This window comes from Anomaloglossus baeobatrachus, chromosome 8 (genome assembly GCF_048569485.1).
Source record: "Anomaloglossus baeobatrachus isolate aAnoBae1 chromosome 8, aAnoBae1.hap1, whole genome shotgun sequence".
Lineage (NCBI taxonomy): Eukaryota > Metazoa > Chordata > Amphibia > Anura > Aromobatidae > Anomaloglossus > Anomaloglossus baeobatrachus.
In genome coordinates this window covers 236,711,243-236,723,834 of record NC_134360.1, presented here as the reverse complement: position 1 = coordinate 236,723,834, position 12,592 = coordinate 236,711,243, and positions in this window count along the sequence as shown.

Here is a 12,592-nt window from a genome sequence, read left to right as displayed (position 1 = left end):
GAGGTGGAGGTCCATCTGTCAGTGCTCAGATCATACGCCACACACTGCATCACATTGCTCTGCATGGTTGTCATCCCAGAAGGAGGCTGCTTCTAAAGATGATGCACAAGAAAACAGCAAACAGTTTGCTGAGGACGAACAGACTAAGGACATGGATTACTGGAACTGTCCTAGGGTATGATGAGACCAAGATAAACTTATTTGGTTCACATGGTGTCAAGTGTGTGTGGCGGCTCCAGGTGAGGAGCACTAAGACAAGTGTGTCCTGCCTACAGTCAGCCATGGTGGTGAAGGGTCATGGTTTGGGGCTGCATGAGAGCTGCCTGCTGCGGGAATCGAGATATGACCTGAACTTTAATATACTTTTATTATTTTATAACTGTTTATTTTATTTCTTAATTAGTTCAATTAATTAGGTAGAGGTCCATCTGTCAATGCTCACACCATACACTGCACACTGCATCACATTGATCTGCATGGCTGTCATCCCAGACGGAAGCCTTTTCTAAACATGATGCACAAAAAAGCTGCAAACAGTTTGCTGAAGACAAGCAGACTAAGGACATGGATTACTGGAACCGTCCTATGATCTGATGAGACCAAGATAAGCATATTTGGTTCAGATGGTGTAAAGTGTGTGTGGCAGCAACCAGGTGAGGAGAACAAAGACAAGTGTGTCCTGCCTACAGTCAGGCATAGTGGTGGAGGGTCATGGTTTTGGGGCTGTATGAGTGCTGCCGGCTGTGGGGCGCTTCAGATCATTGAGGGAGACATGAATGCCAACATGTCCTGTGACACAGTGAAGCAAAGCATAATCCCCTCCCTTCATATTCCAACATGATAACGACCCCAAACACATCCAAGACCACCACTGGTGGTGATAGTTTCGCTAAAGAAACTGAGAGTAAAGGTGCTGGACTGGCCAAGCGTCTGCAGGCTGTAAAATCATCATACTGTGCATGTGGGAGATAATGATGGGTATCCTATTGTGAGGGGTATTTGGTGAGTATTATAATGTGGGGGGGTCATGGTGTATCATAGTGGGTGAGAACGCTAAGGGGTTTCCATAGGGGCAAAATTACTATACATGTCCCTTTCCCTGTCTTTAAAAGTTAGGAGCTCTGTCCATTTGTGCCTATACACTGATACCCTCCCTGCCCATTTTTTTTTTGGTGGGGGGAGGGGGGGTACAAATTGGAACCACATGATTTCAATGTATACCCATGTCGTGTAAGCTACAGAGTAGACTTCTGGGACTTGTAGTTTCTCAAACGGAAGACCTCTGTGCAGAACATTGCTAAATGGGGTTATATATTAAAAAAAGAAAGGAAAATCAAGTCTGTCTTTTTCCAAACAACAGCACCACCCCATTTACAGGTTACAGTTGGTGTTAAGATTCTGCATTGTTTTTTTTGTCTTTTATGGCATTCAGTGTACAGCAAAAATGACCCGATAATGAAGTGTGAATTCGGTGATACCCGTCTGTTAAAAAAATTCAGAACTTTGGAAAAACTGTTTGTTTTGTGTCGCTGTTTTCTGACTTTTCTGCTGATGGAGCTTCTTCCTTTATATCCTGGCGATCCGATGTTTGTGTTGATGGAATGTTGGGACACACGACATTCTAATCCCTTTTATTAGTGCGGAGACCAAAGCAAGAAAATTCACCCTTTTTGTATATTTTTATATTTACCTTCTGGCTGGAATAGTTTTATGAAAATGTTGATATAAAATAATATTTTTTTATTTTTTTATTTTCAGATTGGATAATTTAATTTTTTATGTTTTTATTTTGTTTAAATTTATTATTATTATTATTATTATTATTATTATTATTATTAATAATAATAATAATAATACATTTTTTTATTATTTTTTTTTACAGCCTTCTCTCCTGAAGGGAATTTGAACAGATGATTATTTAACTCCTTACACTTTAGTAAATGGTGAAATTTACTTTCTCCTATCAAACACAGAATAGGCTTCAAGGGAGTCGCAAGATGGGGCGAGAGTGACTAATGTGCACCCAATGATTGTATCTTTGGGGGAGGAGTTGGTTACCGAACAGACCCAATTTTAACCTATCATACAACTATTTAAATGCCGCTGTCAATCTTTAGTAGGGATGAGAGCTTTGTCTGATCACTGGTGTTAGAGATGTTGGCTGTATAACACAGCTGGCATCCGGAATGTATAGCGTAGGGTCAGATCCTGAGCCCACTCCATTCACCAGCACCTGACGTGTTGTGCATGTATGGAGAATGTCTGTATGGGGTTTACAAATAGATCAAGGACCCAGAGGAGCAATATGGCGGAAGGGTGACCCTTTATTAACAAGGAAGTAGAAAGAGCATGAATTTACCCCATAGAGCTGAATGAAGACTACTAAGACCTGACAATCCCATAACTGCATGGACAGGACAGTGAATCGTCAATGTACTATCTGTAGCAATTCTCCACTCTTTTCAAGAGCTCTGCTTGCTGTTATCCAGTAGGAAGTCACTACTTACGGGTAGTATGGACGGAAGAGTAGTTAGGAAAGCCAGTGTTTGGTAACAGGAGGACATGTATGAGCACAAGAAGTAAACAGAGGCGTAGTCAGGTCACAATCCGAGGGTCAGAAATCCAGCTGAGCATGTAATATGTTCAGGGAGAAAACAGAGACGTGGTCAGGTAACGATCCGAGGTCAAAAGGCAGGAGGTCACGACAGAAACAGGGAATGGGCACAAGAAGAGTCAAATAACAGTCCGGGGTCAGAACACAAAGATCAGAACACTAGCAGATACACAGGCCAACAGCACAACTGCAGAACCAGAAAATACAACTGGCAAGGCTCAGGGCGAGCATGCTCGGTAAAGAAGCCTGAGCAATTTCCAGGAAGGAGGAACACCTGAGCAATCAGCACCAACATGGAATCCTGCACTGTCCATCGAGCTGGTAGCTCAGTAACTCTGGAAAGCGCAGCAGAGCATCTCCAAAGGCAAGATGCTCTGCACAGAGGAATCGTGTCACTGCGAGGTCTGTAATCCAGAAAAACGCAGCACAGCATCTTCTAGTCTGCAAGAGGAATTGTGACAGAGCCTTTATTCTATCCTTTCAGTGGATATTCCTCTGTTTTCTGCCATGGTCATAGTACAGAGTTCATATCCTGCCGTAATACACGGGGAATCTAAGCAATATCTCAGCTGTCACAGACAAAAAAACTCCAGACCTTTCCATGAAATCCGAGGTGGCTCCTGTATAGGATACAGCAGCTCCAGATAAACCCCAGCTCAGGTGAAGATGACGGAGACGAATTTTTACCCTAGAGCCTATGAGATTCGGGGATACACAAAAATACATAGTTGCTGCTGTTGACGGATCTGGATCCCCATCCACTTTCACAACAGAATTTGAGCCAAATGACAAATTTTGCAATGTATTTCCACCAGAAACCAGTGATACATTATCTGCATTCTATTAAGAAGAAAACCCGTTCTGATGGGTCCTGCTCAGACAGCTGATAGTGTCGTTACAGTGTATCACCGCAGATAATCTCTTAGGGTGGAAGTGGCCTTTATCAGGGAGGCAGGTTTCCTGCGATTTCGCCTGTGGGCGCCGTGCTCCACCACATCGCTGTGCATTACTACTACCATGCGACCTTGGTTTTCTCCCCTACTGGACAACAAAGCAAAAACTGAGCACTTTCCATTAATAATTCACGAAATAGTAAAGTAGAAATATTTTCTGATTGTCTGATCACACGACCCTCGCACAGAGGAGGTCATCAATGCTGAGCTCGATCAATACCAGAGTCTAATAGCTACTGAGGTATGAGGAGCCCCCTGGAGAAGACCCCACACAACAGATACAACTAAACCAGCGAGCACCGGCTACAATGTATCATCTGATGATTGACAGAAGCTTTACAATGGTGTATACAGCAATCAGCATACACGAGAGATTAATGAAGACTTGTGGGAAAAGTTCTTCGAGAAATCAGAAGATTCAGAACAATTGTCATTAATTATCGATAGATAGATAGATAGAGGGATAGAAGGATAGATAGATAGATAGAGGGATAGATAGATAGATAGATAGATAGAGGGATAGATAGATAGATAGATAGATAGATACAGAGATAGAGGAATAGATAGATAGAGGGATAGAGGGATAGATAGATAGATAGATAGATAGATAGATAGAGGGATAGATAGATAGATAGATAGATAGATGGATAGAGGGATAGATAGATAGATAGATACAGAGATAGAGGAATAGATAGATAGAGGGATAGAGGGATAGAGGGATAGATAGATAGATAGAGGGATAGATAGATAGATAGAGGGATAGAGGGATAGATAGATAGATAGATAGATAGAGGGATAGATAGATAGATAGAGGGATAGATAGAGGGATAGAGGGATAGATAGATAGATAGAGGGATAGATAGATAGATAGATAGATAGAGGGATAGATAGATAGATAGATAGATAGATAGATAGATAGAGGGATAGATAGATAGATAGATAGATAGATAGAGGGATAGATAGATAGATACAGAGATAGAGGAATAGATAGAGACATAGAGGGATAGATAGATAGAGGGATAGATAGATAGATAGAGGGATAGATAGATAGATAGAGGGATAGATAGATAGAGGGATAGATAGATAGATAGAGGAATAGATAGAGACATAGAGGGATAGATAGATAGAGGGATAGATAGATAGATAGAGGGATAGATAGATAGATAGAGGGATAGATAGATAGAGGGATAGATAGATAGATGATAGATAGATAGATGGATAGAGAGATAGATACATAGATGATAGATAGATAGATAGATAGAGAGTTAGATAGATAGAGAGATAGATAGAGGGATAGATAGATAAATAGATGGATAGATAGATAGATGGATAGAGAGATAGATACATAGATGATAGATAGATGGATAGATATAGATAGAGGGATAGATAGATAGAGGGATAGATAGATAGATAGATAGATAGAGGGATAGATAGATAGATAGATAGATAGATAGAGAGTTAGATAGATAGAGAGATAGATAGAGGGATAGATAGATAAATAGATGGATAGATAGATAGATGGATAGAGAGATAGATACATAGATGATAGATAGATAGATGGATAGATATAGATAGAGGGATAGATAGATAGAGGGATAGATAGATAGATGGATAGAGAGATAGATAAATAAATAGATAGATGATAGATAGATAGATAGATAGAGGGATAGATAGAGAGAAAGATAGAGGGATAGATAGATAGAGGGATAGATAGATAGAGTGATGGATAGATAGATAGATGGATAGATATAGATAGAGGGATAGATAGATAGATAGAGGGATAGATAGATAAATAGATAGATATAGAGATAGATAGAGGGATAGAGGGATAAATAGAGGGATAGATAGATAGAGGGATAGATAGAGGGATAGATAGATAGAGGGATAGATAGAGGGATAGATAGAGGGATAGATAGAGGGATAGATAGATAGAGGGATAGATAGATAGAGGGATAGATAGAGGGATAGCTAGATAGATAGAGGGATAGATAGATAGAGGGATAGATAGATAGATAGAGGGATAGCTAGATAGATAGAGGGATAGATAGATAGATGGATAGAGGGATAGATAGATAGATAGATAGATAGATAGAGGGATAGATAGAGGGATAGATAGATAGAGGGATAGATAGATAGATAGATAGAGGGATAGATAGAGGGATAGATAGAGGGATAGATAGATAGAGGGATAGATAGATAGATAGATAGATAGATAGATAGATAGAGGGATAGATAGATAGATAGAGGGATAGATAGATAGAGGGATAGATAGATAGATAGAGATATATAGATAGATAGAGGGATAGATAGCTAGATAGATAGATAGAGGGATAGATAGATAGATAGAGGGATAGATAGATAGAGGGATAGATAGATAGATAGATAGATAGATAGAGGGATAGAGGGATAGATAGAGGGATAGATAGATAGAGGGATAGATAGATAGAGGGATAGATAGATAGAGGGATAGATAGATAGAGGGATAGATAGAGGGATAGATAGATAGAGGGATAGATAGATAGAGGGATAGATAGATAGAGGGATAGATAGAGGGATAGATAGAGGGATAGATAGAGGGATAGATAGATAGATAGAGGGATAGATAGAGGGATAGTTACATAGATACAGTTGCAATCAAAATTATTTAACCCTTGCTACAATTTGGGTTCATTACCAAAATCTACAAACTTTCTGGCTGTTTACAATAAACCAATGAAACAAAAAACACTGTAAATAACTGAACATAACTGATATAACAGGTGGTTTTTCCAAATTCAGCACAAAAAGGCCATTTTAGCTGACTACGGCAGCCTGAGAACTATTCACCCTTCATATAATTGGTGGAGGAAGGTTGAACTATAGGTTTTTTCAACCTATGTAACTATGATAAGCTTGTAGACCGCCTCTGGCTGTTATAACCTGCTGCAGACATGATGCAGAGATAGACTCTAGCTTCTGGCAGAGTTCCTGAGGAATCTTAGCCCATTACTCATGGTTATTTGCCTCCAGGTCAGTGATATTCTTGGGTTTGCAGGTGCAAATGATATCTCAAAATGTCACCAAAGATTTGGGGATCAAGTCAGGTGAATGTGATGGCTGCTCCAGAATCTTCCAGGACTTAAGGGTGCTTTACATGCTGCGACATCGCTAGCAATTGCTAGCGATGTCGAGCACGATAGTCCCCGCCCCCGTCGTGTGTGCGATATTGTGTGATCAGTGCCGTAGCTAACATTATCGCTACGGCAGCGTCACACGCACTTACCTGTGCAGCGACGTCGCTCTGGCCGGTGATCCGCCTCCTTTCTAAGGGGGCGGTTCGTGCGGCGTCACAGCGACGTCACACGGCAGCCGTCCAATTGCAGACGAGGGGCGGAGATAAGAGGCTGGAAAATGCCGCCCACCTCCTTCCTTCCGCATTGTCGGTGGATGCAGGTAAGGAGATGTTCGTCGCTCCTGCGGTGTCACACACAGCGATGTGTGCTGCCGCAGGAACGACGAACAACATCGCTACTAAGCAGACAACGAGATTTAGTATTTGGATGACCTCTCCAAAACCAACGATTTTTGTCTTTTTTGCGATCGTTTAAGGTCGCTCGTACGTGTCACACGCTGCGATGTCGCTAACGACGCCGGATGTGCGTCACAAACACCGTGACCCCGACGATAAATCGTTAGCGATATCGCAGCGTGTAAAGCCCCCTTTAGTCTGAAGAAAAGTCTTGGTGGATCGTGAGGTATCTTTGGGATTATTGTCCTTTGGGAGGGTCCAATGACTCCCAAGCTTCAGCTTCCTCACAGAAGGTATGATGTTTCCTCCTAAGAATTCCTGAGCGTTGATTAAATCCACCTTATCCTCCACATGCTGTAGGTTTCCAGTGCCAAATGTAGCACAGCAAGTCCAGAGAATCACTGAGCGACCACCATGCTTCAGTGTAGACATCACCGGCTACCACCATGCTTCACTTTAGGCATCAAAAAGCCACCACCATGCTTTAGTATAGACATCACCAAGTCACCACCAAGCTTCACTGTAAGCATCAAGAAGCCCACACCATGGTTTAGTGTAGACATTACCAAGCCACCACCATGCTTCACTGTAGGCATCACCGAGCCACCACCATGCTTCATTGTAGACATTACAGAGTCACCACCATGCTTCACTTTAGGCATCACAGTGTCAGCACCATGCATCACAGTAGGCATCATGAAGCCCTCACCATGTTTCACTGTAAGCATTGCCGAACCATCACCTTGCTACATTGTAGACCTCAAAGAGCCACCATCATGCTTTACTTAAGGCATCACTGCCCCCACCATGCTTCACTGTAGGCAACATAAAGCCCACACCATGCATCAGTGTAGACATTACCGAGCCAAAACTATGCTTCAGTGTAGGCTTCACTGAGCCACCACCATTCTTCATTGTAGACATCACCGAATCACCACCATGCTTCACTTTAGGCATCACAGTGTCACCACCATGCATCACTGTAGGTATCATGAAGCCCTCACCATGCTTCACTGTAGACATCACAGAGCAACCATCATGCTGCACTTTAGGCATCGAAGAGGCCCCAACATGATTCACAGTAAGCAGCACTGAGCCCCCACCATGCTTCACTTTAGGCTTTCTTTTTAAGTGAATGCTTCAATATTCCCGCTCCAGACATATTGCTTTATCCATAAAAAAAATACTCCTGTGACTTAATTATATGGCTTTGAGCATTTTTTTAACCAAATTGCGATGTCCATTTGGGTCAGTAAAGGTGACATCTTGGACCTTGGGCACAAAGACATTCAGCACCTGCTGCTGCCAAATCTCTCTGCTGGTCTTTTGAAGTCAATCGAGGGTTTTTGACTACTTGTCTTTTTGGGAATCTTGTGGCAGCCGGTGACAGCCTCTTCTTTCTGTCACGTCCAGATATTGTACTCTATAGTGAAGCATTGCCTGTAGTGTAGTTCCTATAACTGTGAATTGGTGAACTCTGCTTCCAGCTACATCTCTAGGATCTGGTTTCTTTTTTTATTCTTTTCCTTGCTTTTACAAGGCAATGATCTGATCTCTTACTTTTTGGATCACACTCTTGACAACCCAGGACTATTAGTGACCTGGAGTTGGCCCGCTGCCCACTGGGCTAAGGTTCCTCCAGAACGCTGCCAGACGCTGGTGTCTTTCTATGCATCACGTCTGCAGCAGAGGGGCTCTAACTGCTAAACACACTTGTCATCAATGGTTGTATAGTTGTAAGACGGCAGTGGGCAAAAAGTGGCTTTTGTGATGAATTTGGAGAAACCATTTGTTATATTAGTTGTGTCAAGATATTTACATTATTGTTGTTTGGTTTGTTTTTTAAAAAAAGTTTGTACAGTTTGCTACTAAACCAAATTTGCAATGAGGGCTCAATAATTTTGATTGCAACAGATAGAAAGGAAGCTTTCCTTTTGTGTCATTGATAAGCAAACTGCTGGAAACCCATGATTTTTGGAGGGTTCAGGAAGATTTTAAATTCTCATCAGGGAAGAAGGAGACTAAAGGGGGCTTTACACGCTACGATATCGATACAGCGATCTCGCTGGAGTCACGGAATTGGTGACGCACATCTGGCTGCTGTAGCGACGCCGTTGCGTGTGACACCTATGAGCGATTTTGCATCGTCGCAAAAACGTGCAAAATCGCTCATCGGTGACATGGGGGTCCATTCTCAAATATCGTTACTGCAGCAGTAACTAAGTTGTTCCTCGTTCCTGCGGCAGCACACATCGCTGCGTGTGACACCGCAGGAACGAGGAAGCTCTCCTTACCTGCGTCCCGGCCACAATGCGAAGGAAGGAGGTGGGCGAGATGTTAGTCCCGCTCATCTCCGCCCCTCCGCTTCTATTGGGCGGCGGTTCAGTGACGTTGCTGTGAAGCTGAACGAACCGCCCCCTTAGAAAGGAGGCGGTTCACCGGTCACAGCGATGTCGCAGGGAAGGTAAGTCCGTGTGACGGGTCCGGGCGATGTTGTGCGACACGGGCAGAGATTTGGGGGCGGGTACACACGCTGGTGATATCGGTACCGATATCGCAGTGTGTAAAGCGGCCTTAAGGGTGGCTTTACATGCTGCGACATTGGTAGCCTATGCTAGTGATGTCGAGCGTGATAGCACCCGCCCCTATCGTTATACCGATATGTGAAGATCGCTGCCGTAGAGAACATTATCGCTACACACGTACTTACCTGCTCGGAGACGTCGCTGTGACCGGCGAACCGCCTCATTTCTAAGGGGGCGGTTCGCTCGGCGTCACAGCGACGTAACTAAGCGGCTGCCCAATCAAAGCGGAGGGGCGGAGATTAGCGGGACGAACATCCCGCCTACCTTCTTCCTTCCTCATTGCTGGCGTGTGGCAGGTAAGGAGATGTTCCTCGTTCTTGCGGCGTCACACGTAGCGATGTGTGCTGCCGCAGGGACGAGGATCAACTTCGTCCAAGCGACAGCAGCGATAATTGGGAGAGGCCCCCTATGTCAACGAGGAGCGATTTTGGACGTTTTTGCAACGATCCAAAACCGCTCCTAGGAGTCATACACAACGAGATCGCTACAGCGGCCGGATGTGCGTCACAAAATCCATGACCCCAACGTGGGCGTGTAAAGCCTAACTCTAGTGCTACCTATTTGAAGTAGCAATCCTAAAAGTCAAAAGTGGCCCTTTAACATGCCTTTTCATATGACTTCGGATTTATGCCAGATCAGAACCTCAATTTGCAGACTTAAGGGGGGCTTTACACGCAATGACATCGCTAACGAGATGTCGTTGGGGTCACGGAATTTGTGACGCACATCCGGCCTCGTTAGTGACGTCGTTGCGTGTGAAACGCACGAACGACCGTTAACAATCAAAATTACTCACCTAATCGTTGATCGTTGACACGTTGTTCTAATCCCAAATATCGTTGCTGTTGCAGGACGCAGGTTGTTCGTCGTTCCTGAGGCAACACACATCGCTACGTGTGACACCGCAGGAACGACACCGTACCTGCGGCCGCCGGCAATGAGGAAGGAAGGAGGTAGACGGGATGTTACGGCCACTCATCTCCGCCCCTCCGCTTCTATTGGGCGGTCGCTTTGTGACGCCGCACAAACCACCCCCCTAAAAAGGAGGCGGTTTGCCAGCCACAGCGACGTCGCTAGGAAGGTAAGTATGTGTGACGAGTGTTAGCGATGTTGTGCGCCACGGGCAGCGATTTGCCCATGCCGCACAACCGGCGGGGGTGGGTGCTTTCACCAGCGACATCGCCATTTCAGGATGGTTGTCCCTCGTCAGTGCAAAGTGTGAGGTCTGATCTGGCTGTATGAAAAGTTATCGTGAGGTCTAAGAGGAAATATTTTCTCCTTGTGGAGACCAAACAAACTAATTCTGGCTGCCAGAGACAAATTTGAATATTTCCCACAGGAGCACTGCAGCTATAAAACTCCTCAATGGAAGCCAGAATTGGTTTGTCAGGTCTCCGCAAGGAGAAAAGATATCCCCTTAGACCTCACTATAGCTTCTCATACAGCCAGATCAGACCTCATACTTTGCACTGACGAGGGACAACTATCCCAAAACACCGTGTCTGCAAATTGAGGTTCTAATCTGGCATAAGTCCTAAGTCATATGAAAAGGCTCTTTAAAGGGCCACTTTTGACTTTTAGGATTGCTACTTCCAATACGTGGCGCTAGAATTTGTCTCCTTCCTCCCTGAAGAGGCAATTTGAATATTTCCCAGAGGAGCATTGCAGCTATAAGACTCCTCACTGGCAACCAGAATTGGTTTGTCAGGTCTCCGCAAGGAGAAAAGATTTCCCCTTAGGAAGATTTTAGCTACACCCAAAGTTTGTCAACTCTTTAGTGAGAACAAATAAAGTCTCCATTTGTTCCTGTTGTTTTACAGATGATAGATAGATAGATAGAGGGATAGATAGATAGATAGATGGATAGATAGATAGAGGGATAGATAGATAGATAGAGGGATAGATAGATAGATGGATAGATAGATAGGTAGAGGGATAGATAGATAGCTGCCCCAGAATTAGTACATTAGTTGCTCCACTTCTGGCACTTCGCCCTCACTCTTCCCGATTGCCCTGGTGCAGTGGCAATCAGGGTAATATTTTTTAGGGTTGATTTCAGCTGTGTAGTGTTAGCTGGCATCAAGGTCAGGGGTTAGTAATGGAGAGGCATCTATCAGACACCCCCATTACTAACCCAGTAAGTGGAAAGTGAAAACACCCACAAACACAGGAAAAAAATAGTTTATTTGAATATAGACTCCCCCCACACTATCCCTCGTTTACCAATTTATTATTTTTAAAAAACCACAAATCTCCGACGTAATCCAGTATATCCTCCGAATTGGTAATCCTACCTATGGAGCTTTGTTCTGAAAATAAGCTCCATAGGTCACTCCCAGTCAGCGCCAGACCCGAATTTTCTCACATCACTGAGTTACTGATGACTGGTAAGAAATCACCCTCTAGGATGCTGTCCTATTTTTCTATTTATGTAGAATTGGTGGAGGAAGGTTGAACTAGATGGACCTAGGTCTTTTTTCAACCTAAGTAACTATGTAATATGTACTGACCAGAAATGACCTATGCAGCCCCATTCTCTGAACAAATCTCCATAGATTGGAGCATGGATTCAGGGACATTGTGGGACCAGTACTCCATGGATTAAATCTGAGCTTTGCAGATTTTTTCAAAATACAAAATTGGTGAACGAGGGATAGTGGGGGGGGGGGGGGGGGGAGTCTTTATTCAAATAAACTATTTTTTTCTGTGGTGTGTGTTTTTTCACTTTACACTTACTGGGTTAGCAATGGGGGTGTCTGGTAGACGCCTCTCCACTACTAACCCCTCGACATGATGCAATTCAGAGCTGACATCAAATCCAAAAGTACAAGCCAGATTGCCTCCTCATTAGGAGAATTAGGAAGAGCTGAGGTGAAGCCCCAGAATTGGTGCATCTAATGGATGCTTCACTTCTGGGGCGGCTGTGGGCTGC